General features: G+C 46.9%; 1 protein-coding gene across 5 annotated transcripts in view; it reads right to left on the minus strand.

Annotated features, from left to right (window-relative positions):
• Positions 1-3901, minus strand: part of KMT5B (lysine methyltransferase 5B) — a 27716-nt gene extending 23815 nt beyond the window's left edge. For 2 of the 5 annotated variants that reach the window (XM_014873613.2, XM_014873611.2), the window contains exon 1: positions 3658-3901. The gene's annotated coding sequence lies outside the window, so the exon portion shown is untranslated. Of the gene's footprint in view, positions 1-3006; positions 3321-3657 lie in introns of those variants that run through there. The other 3 variants (XM_088166748.1, XM_014873609.2, XM_014873610.2) reach the window with 3 other exon arrangements.
• Between the last annotated feature and the right edge of the window lie 6497 nt (positions 3902-10398).

The following is a 10398-nucleotide window of genomic DNA, read 5'->3' on the forward strand; positions in this document are numbered from 1 at the left end:
CCCACAAATATCACAGCTGCTAATGCCAACAGAAAACCTGATAGGGAGCAAGAGATGCACCACTAACCACCACCACGTGGTATTTAAATACATCTTCTGATGGGATTTGTTCTCACTGCTTTCTACATCAGATTCATACTGACAAGTCCTGTAGGAACTGAGGGAGAAAAGGCAGAGATGAACACTATCTTCCCATTGAAGAAAACATTCAAATATACTTACACCACCACATATTTCCAAACTCTTGCTACAGAGCTGTGCCATCAAAATCTAACACCACACCTGGACCACTTAGGATTTTGGGTTTACCTATAACTGTGAAGTTTACCAGCATAATTAGAGTTCCAAGGGACCCTTTGTATTTCAATATTAATGACCACACTGCTGTTTTAACCCTTTATTAATAACACCAACTCTTTAAATTACACTGCCTTTAGCACTTCTATTATGGTAGTTTGACAGGCACATTTCCTCAAATGCCAAAATATAGCTCAATTGCATTTGGTACCTCTCACTGAGGTATCTGGCATTTCATTGCAAGAGTACTCTTAAAAATGAAAACTCAAGTTTCATTTACTTGGTTCTAAATTTATTAAACCTATTAACACTTTCTGAGCATTACTGCATGTCAGTAACATTCAGAAGCACCACTCAACAAATTTAACACAAACACAATTAGTACAGACAGGCAACGGACCTCCTTTAAAATATAGTTTATGGATTTTTAAAAATTATTTTTAATAACTCAAACACCTATATTTTGGCTTGCCTTTTTCTTTTGTTTTTAAATAACAATAGCTGCAAGAAAGTTCTCCTCAACAAGACAGTGACCTAGAGCAAATATAAGACACAAAAAAGCCAAAACAAACCTAGCCTCAGCTCTTCTGGACAAATATGAGGTATAAGGAGAAAAGATACAGGTCATTATTGACAGCCCTACAAAAAAGTAACAGATCTCTGAATTTGGGAAGCAGAGTAACTAGTTTTCCTATGGGATCACCAGAATAAAAATGACTGATCAGAATCAAAGCTGAAGGAAAACTTGCACAGTAAGGAGTTATTCAAAATAGTCTCAAGTCTTATTTTACCACGTTTAGGATGAACTGGTTCAGTAAACTGGACCCCCAGAAAATGTTTTTGAATGTGTCTTTTTAGCCAGTTAGTGCTGAGAATAAGCTCAATGCAGAACTGGCCATGGATTAATAGCGGCATGGAGAGGCTGTAAGACTGTCAAAACTGACTCAGGTCAGTCCGGACCGCTGCAGAACTTCAGGATGCACCTGGATCCAACACTGACCCAAACACAGGCTCCGGTCTCTCACCAACAGCTTGGCCTGTACATTCCCCTTTTCTCCTGTGCAGACACATAATTTCTGTGTATCAATTTGGACACTAATCCAAGCACAGTACAGGCACAGAAGCAATCCAGTACCAGCACAAAATGAGTGTCAGAGACCGAATTACACTTGAGCAGCTCCAGCCCTTCTCTGTCCTGCCATGCCCTCCACTGGGTGCTCTCTCAGGGTGAGGCTGAGCACAGCACCCCAAAGCCTGTGTGATTCCCCCAAGTCACTGCAACGACTCCAGCGTTCAGCAGTCAGCTTCCAGGAGAGGGAGAAGCACCTTCCTCCCACTTGCCAGTTCACACAAACATTTCCAGCGCTCCGTGGACCTCTCCATAACCCGAATTAACTCTGTGTGCGCAGCTACGCGATTTACACAGGTTCAGGTTCAGTTCAGGGCAGCCCACCACCGCCGGATCAAACTGTTCAATGAAGACTCCAAACCAGTGTAACTACAAAAGTAGCGCTGCTGCCTCCCCACCGGCTTGTGCCCACTTCCACACCATCCTCCCTCTGTGCCAGCAAAACAAACGCAGAGCCAAGTGACCTGAACAATTCAGACACCGAATCACGGGAGTCACCAGACAAATGTACCATGAGTGGATGTTATGGGGCAGGAGGAACACACAATGTCAAGGAAGTGGTCGGGAGTACTTAGGCTGGGACTTCTTTGCATCCTCAAACCACAGCTCTGGTTTGGCACAGGAGTACCTTACACTTAACATGCTGACTTGGGCAACTGTCTGTTGCCTTAAAGCATGTGCTGTTTGCAGTGAAGAGCATACTGGGAAATGTAGTCCTGCAATAGGATAGTGTTAACAGAGCAAAAAAAGCATTCAAGAGCTGCAATCAGTCCTGTTACTGAGTATACAAGGATACAACATCCCACTCATTCATTTTATATGCAATACATTAGGCAATTGCTTTAAATAAGTCTGAATTTCCAGTTTGTGAGCTCCGGTGGGTATGAAGCAGAGACGTCTGTGTCTATCTGGTCCTAATAAGAAAACAGGCTGATAAAGAAACAATAACATCCAGCTTTTCAAACAAGTAAGCTTTGATTTCTTCCCACATTGTTACTTGCAAGGAAGAAAGCTAAGAACGAAAGAGAAAAGTTCAGTATTAATGAAAATTGGAGCAGATGCATCCATAGTCATAGTGGTCACATTATGGAAACAAGGCATAGCTCCACGAGAACTTATCCTATAATACAGTTTAACCTCACTGAAAAAAACCTGCCAGTATGTATTTATAGTTACACTTTTAAACACGGATCGGACTGCCATCTCCTATCACAGAATCAATTAGGTTGGGAAAGACCTCTGAGATCATCGAGTCCAATCTGTGACACCACCCTTTCAACTAGACCATGGCATTAATTGCCACGTCCAGTCTTTCCTTAGACACCTCCAGAGACGGTGACTTCACCACCTCCCTAAGCAGCCCATTCCAATGTCTAATCACCTCTTCTGTAAAAAAAATTCTTCTTGATGTCCAACCTAAACCTCCCCGGCACAACTTAAGACTGTCGTCTTGTCCTGAGATGTACTGCTCTACACTGAATTTAACGCACCAGAAAACTCCACAAAGTTCTACACTTCAGGTTCTCACACTGCCTGTGACACACCCTGACAAAACACCACGCACTCTCCCTCTCACTCACCGGTTTTCGCGTTTCCGAGAGTAACGTCTTAAAGATAACTTCACTTTAAAGTTTCAGATACAGATGTTGGACAAAGACGTGCCTTTTATCCCTTCCCTAATGGCATGTATCTTCCGATGAAAAATCACAAAAAAACCACTCCCACAAAAAAAAAAAAGAAATCAAAAAACCCCCAAGCCAATCAGTCCGGCCATTCCATCAAACCGAGGCAAGATCGAGTGGGTCACTAAAACCATCAAGCCAGATGTGGAACTACTGGAAACGGCCGAAACTCCCGGCCCAGAACGCAGGGCCGGGCCGGCGGAAGGGGAGCGGGACCGGGTCCGGCCCGGGCGGCGCCGCCCCCGCGCCCGCTGCTGCCCCCTGGCGTTGTCCGCACGCCGGCGCCGCCGCACGCCCCGGCCCCGCACGGCCCCCACCGCCCCCGGCCCCGGGGCCCGGCCCCGCCCGCCCCTCCGCCCGCGGGTCCCCGCTGCGCCCGCCGCTGTCAGCGCCCCGACAGCCGCCCCCGCCCTGCCCGCGGCCGCCCCGCACGCTGCCGGACCCCGGGCGCGGTTCCTCACGGTTCCCCCCGCGCTCAGGGGCGCAGCCCCCTCGCCTCCCCCGCCCCCACAGAGCACACACAGACCCTCCCCAGAGACCCAAACTCACCGCCCCGCGCTGGGGTCCCCCGCCGCCGGTGCTGCCCCCGCTGCCACTGGGGGAAAATGAATCATCAAAGGCAAGGGTGCGGGAGGGGGGGGGGGAAGGGGGGAAGGGAGGAAGCTGAAGGGGGGAAAGTGAAGATCGAGCCAGGGAGGGGCGGAGTAGGGAGGAAAACTAAGGAAGGGGGAAGAAAAAAAAAAAGCGGCGATAGTGATAAAAAATAATTCCGAGTGGGGGGAGGAAAAAAAATGGCGGATTAAAATCCAAGATGGCGGCGCCGAGGGGCGAGCGGCGCAGGGGGGAGGCGGAGGGGAGAGCCGCCTGGAGATCCCTCCGCCGCGCCCCGCGAGAAAGAGTCCCCCGGGCTCCCCCGCAGAGACCCCGCGGGGTGGCGGCGCGGACCGGCCGCCGCTTCCTCCTCCTTCTTCTCTTTCCCTGCGGGGAGCCCTCGTTCCGCCGCCCTGCCGAGCCAGGCGAGCGCCGCGCTGGCCGCCGCGCCCCGAAGTTTCTTCTTGTTCCTCCCGGCGGAGCCCGCGACCTCCTCGCCCCGTCCGGGGAGACGCCGAGTGCCCCTGCGCTCCCGGCGGCGGAGGGACACCGCGGACACCCGCCGCCGCGCAGTCCCGCCGCCGCGGAAGGATACACCGCTCGCAGGGAAACACAGCCCGCCCCCAGCCGCGCCGCTCCCCGCCGCCGCCACCGCCTCCTCCCGCCGCCGCTTCACCGCGGGCGGCGCGGGGGCAGCCGGAGCAGCGCGTCCGGCCGCGGAGCGGGGACGGCGGCGGCCACGGGGCCCATGACCGCCCGGCGCGGCGGAGGGATCTCGCCGAGGGAGGGGAACGAGGCCCGGGCCGCCCCGCACGGCCGTGTGTGCGGGAAGAAGTCCCGCTCCGGGATCCCTCCGCGCGGTGCTGCCCTTTAAACGCGGGGGACTCCCCGCCGCGGGGCGCGCACCGGGATGGAGCTGGGATGGGTCTCCTTGTGCCGCCTTGCGGTTCCCGTGCCGGGCTCGGGGGTCCGTGAGGTGACAGCTCGCCCTGCCCCGCCTGAGAGCGGACTGGGACCGCAAACGCAGCTCTTCCGGCACCTGCTTCCCCCCCCCCCCCGCCGCTGCCTGACAGAGGCATTTAAAAATGGCCCCCGCGGGCTGGACGGGCTGGGACGGCGCCTCCCTCCCTCCCTCCCTCTCATCCCCCCCTGCCGGGGCAGCGCCGAAGGCAGCGGGCGGTGGGGCGGGAGCGCCCCCCGGTGGCGGGGCAGGGCCGTGCCCCCCCGCGCCCCAACAAAGGCGGCGGTGTCGCGCCCTGTCGCGATAGCGGGGCGGGGAGGGGCGGCTGCGATACCGCCCGAGGACAGGAACGGGCAGAATGCGGGCGAAAAAAGCCGTGTTAGTGCTGGAGCTGTGGAGCGGTACTGCACTGGCGGGGCTTGGAAAGCTCGGAGGCCAGCGTTTTCCTGCTGGAAGTTCAGGAATCCCATGATGTGCGTGATATTTCACGTCGCGTATTCTGTATTTTGTCGTACAATAAGCTTGTGGCAGTACAAACTATTCTCCAGTAGGAGCTTTATTTTTATAAGTTTCCCAAAGCTTTTGGATTGTTTGCATTCGTTCTGAGGCGACCAGAAGCGTCTGTGGAAGAGGGAAAGCTTTTCCATGTGACACCTATCCTGTCAGCAGCCACTCACCCAGAATACCAAATTCTCAGCTTCATGTATAGTAGTAAAAATTTTCAATTGAACGTAATTTTGCATATGCCTTTGTTTAATTTTGCTTTAATAACACCAGCGAGACGATATTTGGAAATGCCATGTGTCTCAACAAGCCAAATTGCTAGGCAAATTGATTTTCCTCTAATTTGATAACAAGAAATTCCCTCCGAAGCTGAGACTTTGCCTGCCCAGTTACTAAACCAGGTTAACATAGACTTTTACAGGTGAATTATAAAATGTCTAAAAGATTTAATTGGAGCCAGAATGGACTGTCAGCAGCATTGCAAGCAGTGGCACTGTGATAATGGTAGCAACAACATGTGTATATTGCTTTGTGGTGCACTGGGTTGCTCTGTAGGTTTATGGGAATGGCTACAATCCTCTTGGAAGGCTGGATGCTGTTAGATGGGAAGATGCTGGTTTCAGTCTTTGTGGCAACAAGAGTTTTCCATAGACCTGGCAATGGCTGGTGAATCCTCAGTGTAGTTGAAAGCAGCACACAGAAAAATCCTGTTTACATCCTTTCCACAGACTCCAGCAGGTGATCTGGTGACAAAGCCCTGGCTACATCTGAAAGGACAAATGTTTTTCCCCCCAGAATTCATTTATCTGAGACTTATTTCTTCTGTTCTTCTGGTAACAATTGCAAAAGTTAAAAAAAAAATAAAAATCGCTATTTCCACTTCAATTATAGTTGGATTTATTTCATTCTTCGTTGTAGCGATTTTGCATTGAAGGCCTTTGATTCAATAGAACAAAATACTGTCTTTGAAAATAAAAAAGCTGGGTAATCAAATAGTGATAGGATGCTTCAAAAATAAATTTACTATGTTAAATGTACCTTTTGGTTTTGTTTTGTGTGTGTTAGTTTTTTTGTTGTGATTTTTTTTGTTTTGGTTTGTGTTTTTTGGAAACCAACAGATACATGGCAACTATCTTCCATTAAATGTAATTTGAGTAATTATTATTTTGTATAATATGTTCAGACTTCAATTTAGAAACTGTTTAGGTTAGTTTCAACATTGGTTTTACTTTCTAAGTTAATGTTACCACATCAGCCTAGACACTTATCAGAACATGAAAAATCTCAGGTAATAAACCTCTGTTTTCTACTTAGCTATCAAAGGATGGGAATGTTGGAATAATTGGTTAGAGGTGTAAAAATTTCAGTCAGTCGTATGTTACTCAGGATATGTGTTGACTTTGTGACTTCTGGAGATTTTTTTTCTTTTTTTTTTTTTTTTTTGCTACTATTAGACCAAAATATTTTCAGCGTGCACCAAGCCCTAGATAAGTTTCTGTGTGCATTGGCAGGAAGCAGTAGTTTTAAATTCCAAAAGTGGTCTTCCTAAATTGCTACAGTTATTAAAAATTTTGCTTTTTGCAGATTTTATAGATGTTCCTACTTTGGGAATAGCTTTTACGTTTAAGATCCCATATATGCTATGACAGCACAGCTCTAATATTGTAAACATTTTAGGTCATCCAGTTTTTACTGAAAATTTGTAGTTACTAAAATATTAATGTGATGAGTGGTTTTGTACAAGCCATATCTTTTAAGAAGCAAAAGGTGAACTTTAGACTTGAGTTGCTGCACTGTGATCTCTGGGGCTTTGTGTGGGCCCAGACCTCTGCCCGTGGCTGCAGGGTCAGAATCCAGCCCTGAGCCTCCCTCTTCCAAACCACCCCTGCAACAAAACCTTGCCATTGATGTGGAGCCAAATCCAGCTTAAGCTGAAAAAGATACAGCTCTACTTGAGCAAATGGTGTTCTGTGCCTGTGTGCCCACTGACTTTATTTGCAAATCTGATTTGCAGGCTGTGGCAGTGAGTATTTTGGAGAATTGCAAACATGCAACCACGATTGAGAAGTCCATCACCTGCTTGACAGTTTTACTCTGCCATGCAGGCACTGAGGTTTTATTTCTGACTTTTATTCTGCAGTGCTTTCACAGAGACCCAGCATCAGCAGCTGTGACACAGACATCTGGGAATGTTCCTGTGCCAGTGTCAAAGCTGAGTTGTCATGTATGTTCTGGCTCTTTAGCATGCCTGCCAGGCTCTAAGGCACCCTCATGTCATCAGAGTTTTACAGCACACATGACTTGTGCTATGTCTCATGTAAGAGTGGTGTTGGCATTCTAAACTGGACATACTGTGCCCAAATCCTTGCCATCAGTTCTGACAGTCTTAGGAGCCCAGCGGTGTCACTGAGTGGAGGTGAAGTAGGAGGAAGCAGAGAGTGTTACAAGGAAGGGGCCAAAGGAAATCAGCAGGTGTCATGAGGCTGATCTTTCATTTATGGTGGTGTTTTATGTTCTGTCCAGGGCAAGGAGTTGCTCTGGAGCCATCACTTTCACTACTGGGAAGAAGTGACGTGCAAAGAGGTAAGAGGTTTCACATTGCACACAACAACACTCTCCTGTTGGCATGGTCACACGGAGAATTTGTTTCCTTTGTGTGCTGGGTGAGTTAATACCTTCCTGTGGTACCTGTGAGAGGATCAGTCCCATCCCTCTGTGCAGGAGCAGGATATTAAGCAACAGACACTGTGCCATCAAGGTGTGACCACCTCTGGCTGGTGTCACAAGTTGGTTTTGACTGACAGTCACAAACCCAAAGCTGGTTATTGCAAGTGACTATGCTTAGGAAGAAAATAAAAGATGTTTCCCACCAAAGTCTTATTAATTTATCAAAAATGTATGTATTTTTAGTAGCAGATGGTCAATAATAGATGATAGATGGCCTCCTCTGTGTAAATTAATGGCTGTAATTCACTTGAGGGGATCTGCTGATGTCATAAGCTGCCAGAGTGCAGCTTGAGTGATTTATTAACAGCTGCAGAAATCCTAGGCTGAATGACATCCTTGTATTCACTTAAGGTCTGCAGATTTTTATTTATAAAATGTGTAGGTTTGGATTTCTTGATGATTATAGGGATCTCTTCTGTGGCTCTAGTACACGGGCACTGTGAAGAAATGCTGACTATAAAAGCTCAGATGCCTGCCCGTGATTAAAAGCAGATTTTCTCCACTGGTGCATATCAACATCATCCCTTTTCTTTATTTTTAAAATCAACTAATCAATATCTGTAGAGATTTACAAAAGTCCTGTTTTGGGTTTTGTTTCCCCCCACCATCAAATATAAACCATGTCCTTATCTTCAGGTACAGGAACCTCTGTCACTCAGTGTTGTAGTCACAGCCTCTGCACACACTGGGCTGTGTCCAGCACAAAAAGCTGGCAGAGGGTTGAGGGCTAAATGGAGTTTAGCTGTAAATGCTATCCCTAATAATGACTGGATTCTGCTGTTTAGAAAGAAGGCAACAGCCACAGAAAACTAGAAGAGGTGACTGGAAACCACAAGTCTTTGTGTACAGGGAGGAGACTCACCCTGTTCATGGAGAAAATCTTCTTTCCATAAAATTCTTGAATGGTAAAAATAAAAATTCTCTGAATATGGATCCTAGATTTATTGCACCCTGCTAACATATGAACATATGCAAGCAAATGAAACAATATTAATTTCAATTCCTCTTTCCTCCTCCCCAAAAAATTGGAGCTGATTAGGATGATATTGAATCCTGTTTCTCAAACAAGGGATGCATTTCCAAAATGTAATTCGAGTTGTAGAGGAAGAGGAAAAGGGAGATGAGAATAAATTATGAAGAATTGCATGGCAGGAAGGAACAGTCGGAATTCATTTGCAAATAACTATGCATATTACATTTGCTAAAGATGCAGAATTTCTTGAGAGAACTCAAAGCAAATGTTTGGATGCCAGTTTGAACCCAGTGAAAACCCTTCTAGTTTTCTCTCTTTTCTCTCTTCTCTGAATTACTTTTATTTGTTGATAGATTTTCCTAGTCCTTGGAAGAGTGCTGCAGTTATTGTTCTCAGCAAGGAATGCTGATTTGTTATGGAGCAAATACTGCTTTGCTCCTGCTTTTCTTCACCAATGTCTATCTGTCTGACCTGTCTCTGAGTAAGAGGTACAAATAGAAGGAAGGTGGTATTTGTACAGAAAACAAAGGTTAGAACTTGAAGAAAAACAGGCTCCAGGTATTGTCCACAGCCTTGAGGCAATGCCCTTTGAATTTATTATGAGTTTACTAATTTCAGTAAGCTTAACAAGTAAGCCTGTTATTACTCTTACAGTGTCATGGGCAAAGCCTGATCACATCAGGGACCCACAGTGTTGGATATTATACAAATGCACAGAGAGGTATCTAAAGGGGATTTTAAGTAAAGGTGTGGGTTTTTTGGTTTGGTTTTTGTTCTGTTGTTGGTCTTTTGTTTAGTTTTTTTTTTTGTTTTTTTCTGGAATTAAACTCTCCCTTCTGGATGCTTTTTAAATTGCTGATGGTTTTGTAGTAGCCCGTCTCTTGAAGCTTGACTCTGCTGGCTCACCTTTAACTTCACAGGTGACCAGCTGGACCACGGCCTGCCCATGGTTTGCAACATCCAAGGCAGCTGTGAAAGCATCCTCCATTTCCTCTTGAATTGTACCTGAATCCATCCCTTCCCTTTTCAAACTCAGCTTAGGCTGGTTGGGGTTGCTTTTCCTTGTCTTTATGTGCCTTTGCTTACTCTGGATGCAGTTTGTATGAAGGCTGCTATGCAAAAACATTGAGATCTTGGCAAGTATCTCCCTTAAGTTGTATTATCTCTGTGATTTTCATGCTTTGGAGGGAGGAATTGTTACTGTCTTCCCAAAGCTCCATTGTTACTCAGAAATTCATTATACTGGCATGAGTTTTTAATATTTTTTTTTGCCATACCAGGAAGGAAGGCTGCTAAGCCTGTATTTTTATTTTTTTTTTTTTATAACTAGCCTTTTTCTCCCTGCACAGGGCAGGCAAATCAGTGCAAGACTACAGAGTCCAAAGGAGTTATGATACAGAGTGTTTATTCTCATTCCTGATTATTCTGCAAGTTCTGAGACAATTTGTTCCACAAACAACAGCAAGATGCCTGGTGCTCTCAGTCCACCAAGTACTCTAAAATAGAGACAAAGCAGAGCTGGTTGTTACAGCTG

This window comes from Sturnus vulgaris, chromosome 6 (genome assembly GCF_052056855.1).
Source record: "Sturnus vulgaris isolate bStuVul1 chromosome 6, bStuVul1.hap1, whole genome shotgun sequence".
NCBI lineage: Eukaryota > Metazoa > Chordata > Aves > Passeriformes > Sturnidae > Sturnus > Sturnus vulgaris.